Below are 5,947 nucleotides of genomic sequence, written 5' to 3' on the forward strand. Positions count from 1 at the left end.
CTATTTTATACGTAATATTAAAGAATGTTTGTATTATACTCGTTTTAATGCTCTTTATTTAAACCATATGAACGGAATGTAGCCAGTCGATTAGGGTGGTCAGGACGGAGCAATTGACCTTCCTGGTTTCAGAAATCAATATATACACTAGTGTGCAAAAATTAAGGACGAGACGGTTCTTTCAATATAACTTTGTACAAAAGCTTTCCAAATCAACACATTTAATACCGTAAGATCCCCAATACGTAAGTACATGTGTAATGTAAGCAACACTTACTAAAAGAGAAATCAGAGGGATAAAAAGAAGCTTTATTGAAAAAGTAGCATGGAGCGCAATGCGACTGAAGGCCGAAACATCCCTGTGATGGGTGTCCATCAAGAAACATCCGGTCTTTAGTAGGGGATATGATCTCTCCCGACTGCTAGGCAGGTTTCACAGCGTCTGCCCATGCTGAGAATGAGGGTGTCAATGAGTTGTTGAGGCATTGCTGCCCATTCGTCTTGCAGCGCCAATCGAAGCTCCCGAATCGTTACTGGTGGTAAGGTACGAGCTGCGTCTGCCTAGAAAATCTCATATATGCTCGATGGGATTGAGATCCGGAGATCGTGCCGGCCAATCCATACGTTCAATATCCTCACTCTCCAAGAGCTGTTCGGCAGCTACTGTGCGATGACATGGTGCATTGTCGTCCATGAAAAGGAACTGCGGACCCATAGCGCCTCTAAAAAGACGCACATATGGAAGAAGAATCTCGTTACAATAACGGGTCCCGTTGACTGAACCTGCGTCGAAGATGTGAAGGTCTGTACGACTACCAAGCATGATGCCTTCCCAAACGAGAACACCGCGACCTCCATACCTGTCCCTTTCAATGATGTTCGAGGGATGATTGCGGCTTCCCCGCTCTCTCCAGATGAGTATGCGATGAGAATCGCTACTCAGACTGAATCTGCTCTCATCTGTAAAGAGTACTCGTCCCCATTCATTGTCTCTCCAATTCCGGTGTTCCCGGCACCACAGAGAACGCCTTCTCCGATGGGCAGGCGTTAGAGGTACACACCGTATAGGGCGTCGTGCAAACAGACCACCACCGTGCAGTCTTCTGGCCACGGTAAAACGCGATATCGGTCGTCCAGTCGCCTGTGTCGTGTGTCTAGCGATTTCTCCCGCTGTCTGCCGCCTGTTTCTTCTGGCCTGTAAGACAATATACCGATCATCTGCGGGTGTGGTTCCTTGTGGACGATCACTACTGAACCCCCGGATAGCTGTTAATGTAGTTTGAAATTGTCTCCAAAGTCGTGAAACGATGCTGAAATGAAAGCCTACCTAGGATCTGATCTTTAAACGCGTTTTACTCGACACTTAAAATAGTCAACTTGCATCCCTTGCTGCTCACTGCCTCATATGTAAGAGTTTTTAGGTGGCAGTGTTTTTTTCTTAAGATAATTCTAAATTTCTTTATAGAATTTTAAATGCAGCGTTCCGTGTGTGACTCGGAAAATCTGAAAATAAGCTGTAACTCGTATTATTTTTCAATTTCCTATGACGTTTTGAAAGATAAAAGAACAGTATTTTTTGTGCATGTGTCTAATAAGTATACCAAGTAACTATTCCATAAATATTTTTTTTATAAAGCTCATACGATAGCAATATAAAATATTTTATTAGCGTTACGTGTGTGACCGCGTGCAGCAGTTGAGGGAGATTTCTCATAAAAATCCAGTTTACGTCGGATCTTTGCTAATTTGCGCACAGAGGTTCTTTGGTGCTAAGAAACTCAAATGGAGATTTTTGGGCTGTGACTCAAGCCCCCCTCCCTCGCACGGGGATTTTCCTAATTCAATAATAGTTTACATCGGATCTTTACCAAATTTGGCATAGAGGTCCTTTGATGCTCAAGAATCAAAATAACATAGGGGTATTTTCGCCCCCTATAGGGGGGGTCGACCCCCTCAGGGGTTTTTGCCTGAAAATCCATGAAACGAGATAGTTAGGCCTATTCTTTAAAATAACATTTTTTTGAATTAAAAAAAAAAAGCCTAAGACGTCTGAATTTAAATTTTGATGCAAAAAATTGCTCTTTTCTACGCATTGACGGGAAGTTTTACGCTATTTTTTTCTTTTATTTAAGCCTAATTGTTGAAAATGCGCCACTTGACACATTTCTTATTTTCGAGTTAGACCGGGCAACGCAGCCATTGAATACTTAAACTGAAAGGATATATTCACAAAACAAAGAATGAAGTGAAATTAATTTTTATTTGTTTTCGAATTAAATAGTAATGTCAAGCTTATAAAGTATCACGAACTTATAATACTTATTCAGTTTAAAGCTATTTGGAATGTTTTAAATTAGTGATGTTCCGAATATCCGTATCCGCTACTTTTTTGACGGATCTTTTCTATTCTAAAAATTCTTAAATATTTGAATAAAAGACTTAAATTCCGTTTAAATTAGGTTTTATTCTTTATTTAAATTAAAAGGTATCATTTCAGAAGCCAATTTGTACCCCCCGTTGTAAAAAGAAACGGGTAATAAGTTTTAAAAGTGTATCTGAATCTCTATTTGTGGCATCGTAGCTCCTAAACCAATGAACCGATTTTAATAGTTCTTTTTTCGTTCAAAAGGTGACTTGATCGAAAGTGTTCTTAGCTTGGCCTCGTTTTTGCAGAACTTTAATTACCAGAAATATTAATAAAAACCGAATTAACGTTTTTCAGAAATATGGTGGTAAAAACTTAACTCGTACGTTAAAAATATTGGCCCCGAATTAAAAGAACTAAGTTTTCTGCATTTGATATTTGTTTGGAACTTCCAAGTTATGTACAGTAAAAGCTATAATTTTGTTATGGAAATTTTAAATGCAATTCAAAGCCTTTATACGAGTGATCGGTAGCTATTTCATAGTCGGATAAGGAGAAAAAACCAGGGCTGTGGAGTCGGAGTCGGACTGATTTTGGGATAAAGGAGTCGGAGTCGTTAGAAAACATGCCGACTCCGACTCCGGGCTTCTTTTTTTCTTTCCTTTTCACTGACTCTCCTTGCATTTTTTAAAAACTGATTACCAATTGGTTCGATTACATGTATAAAAAGATACTAATGAGAAAATAACTGCCATTATGGCAATCAGCTAGCTTGAATGCTTACTGAACTTTCTGTAGCCGTCCCCTAATTTGCTTGCTTTTTAACTTAACTAATAGCAACTGTCAGCAAATGGTTTTGTTGCCTAACATTTTCAAGTAATCACTTTCAAATAAAAATGAAATATAGTGTTTTGTTCGATCTCACTTATAAAATAGTAAAAGAAACGTAACAAATTAGTAAGTCGACACCCGTAGCTAAGGTTGAAACGTTTAAGGCTGCTCTTCAGTGGGAAAGAAAAACGATCTCGCTTGAAAATGGGCTTTTTCTTTAAACGAAAGCAATGTTCATCAGTGAAGTGATTGACACTTCAACAACCAATAGAACGAGCGGTGGCCGATGAAAGTGTGGATCATGTGACCTGTCACATTTTGCAGGGGGACAGACCGGACGCTCCCCTGCTGTGCAGAGTAGTCGAAGGAGGTAATAGCTGACGGCGAAATGAAACCGCAGCTTTTTACAGACCCTTCCAAGGAAATTCTAGTTCTTTCCCTCTTGAGTCTTGACTACATAGGTAAAAGAAAAATTACTCAGTGTAAAAGGCGCGGCATTTTGCAATCCCGCTTGTGATATTAATTTATTTGCATTCGCACTAAAATTAATTTTTGAAACGAAGATTTTTTTCCCCATTAATACGGTTCCTGATCTCATCTAGGAAAAATTAACGAATGAATGAATATTTGCAATAAATAAATTTATAAATTCGTTTTATTTTTAGAAAAATGTTCGTTATTGAAAATTGATAATATCAAAAAAGGAAGGAAAAAAAAAGATAGCCTACATGACCACACTGAATTTTAACGAAATGAACTCCAAATTCTAACAAAAAATATTCTTTAAAAATGGATGATCCTACTTAATAAATCTGAAAAATCGAGTGCCGAATAAAAGTGGGGACTAACTAGTTATCGGTTGGCGAAATTCTTTCACTTCCTCTGCCTGTTTGCCACTCTCCCCAACCCCATCCGAGTTAGCAGAAAACATTCTTAAAAATGAAACTAGATCCTCTTTGCATAGTTAATACTTGATTGTACAATAAACATTAATGCCACTAATTACTTACATTAACCTTTATTTGAACTGATAATATTTATATTTTAGTGCTAAATTAAATACTACTTTGTTGGTTAGTTACCTGTTTTACAAATGTAGTGGCGACTAGAAAAAAATGTGGCTACTATAAATGCCTTTTCTCACCACTGGTGACCAGAAAATTCCCCTAATCTTTATCTTTGAATCCTTTTCTTTTTGAAAAAATATTTATTTATTTATCTAAGTACTATATGCAGATGAGAAGGCTACGATAGCATTTCTCAAGGGGTTGTTATGGTGAAAGTTCTTTCAAATTGAGCATAACAACGGCAAAGTCGCGGACGGCTACGGATAAGGATTTCCTGAATTTGAAAAATTAAAGATTTTTCTCTGATCTTTGTATGCAAGGGTGCTCACCCTGCTCCAAGCTCAAAGGCAAAAATCACTCCTTCCCCCACTCTCAATGTTTGTAAACTATCTTGCGTTGAAATTTTGCAATAAAACTAAACCTAGCACTTTTAGAGTCTCAGATTCCCAGTTACTAAATTCGGCAAAATACATGAGGTATTACATGCATTATATGACCAAAAGTATTGGGACACTTTCAAAAATTCACAATTTTACGGATTTCTCAAAAAATAAAAGACCAATTGCTCTCTGCTCTGTAATTTTTTTCTCATGAAAAGTATACTCCAGACGTCAAATCCAATAACAATTAAGTCTGATATTCATTTAGGGGACCAGCAACAAATAATCTGTTCTTATCATGAATCACTCTATAACGATGGCAGGAAAGTGTTGCCAGTTTGCTAACAATTCCTTACCATTCGTCGCCTATCCTAGAATTATAGAAATTCGGCTCATTAGATTGCTGATAACTTTTTAAAATTTAAAGAAATTGCGGTGGAATTTTTTTCATGGATTGTAGGATGTATCTGAGCTTTGAATTATGAACGTTATAAATTGCTATCTTTCGTGTCTGCGCAGTGAAAAATTAATAGCTTTAACTGTTCATATTTCAACAAATTTTCAATATTTTAACTTCAAATTTTATTATTATGTTTCTCTAAAATGCTGTCAAATATTTTAAAAGTTTAGTAACGTTTGACGAAATACTCTGCGTAATATAAGGCGAAAACCTTCAAAAAAATTTTGCATTTTTGAAAGAAATGCTTATATTTCCATGGGTATAAGAGATACTTTCACAAAAATATAAAAATAAGTTTTTGATAGATTTTTAACTCATTTCTGAAAATTATAGCTTATTCCCAGCAATTTGCAATGAAAAATTATCAAAAAACTTTTTTACTCAATTTGTTGTCGGTCCCCTAAATGAATAGCAGACTTAATTTTTATTGGAAAATGACAACTAGAGTATACATTTTATTCGAAACAAATTATAGAGCAATTGGTCTATTATTTCTCGAGAAATCCCTAAACATGTGAATTTTTGAAAGTGTCCCAATGCTTTTGGTCATATAGTGTATATAGTGCTCAGGCCCGTGTCCAGTATTTCATAAAGGGAGGGGTTGAAACTTTTTACCTATGTAACTTATGCTGTCAAAGGAAAACTAACTACGCGTGTTGAATAGTTCATTTTAGTTCGATAACTAGGCTTTTTTTTATACGTTTTGCGTTTTTTCTTTTTTTTTTTTTATGAAATCTTATTTGCACAGTTGAACATTTTGTAACAGCATACATATTTCTTTTATGCCACCTAATTCTAGTTTCTTTTTTTTTTCTTTTGTTTTTCCATCAAATAACATTGAACA

This window comes from Uloborus diversus, chromosome 4 (genome assembly GCF_026930045.1).
Source record: "Uloborus diversus isolate 005 chromosome 4, Udiv.v.3.1, whole genome shotgun sequence".
NCBI lineage: Eukaryota > Metazoa > Arthropoda > Arachnida > Araneae > Uloboridae > Uloborus > Uloborus diversus.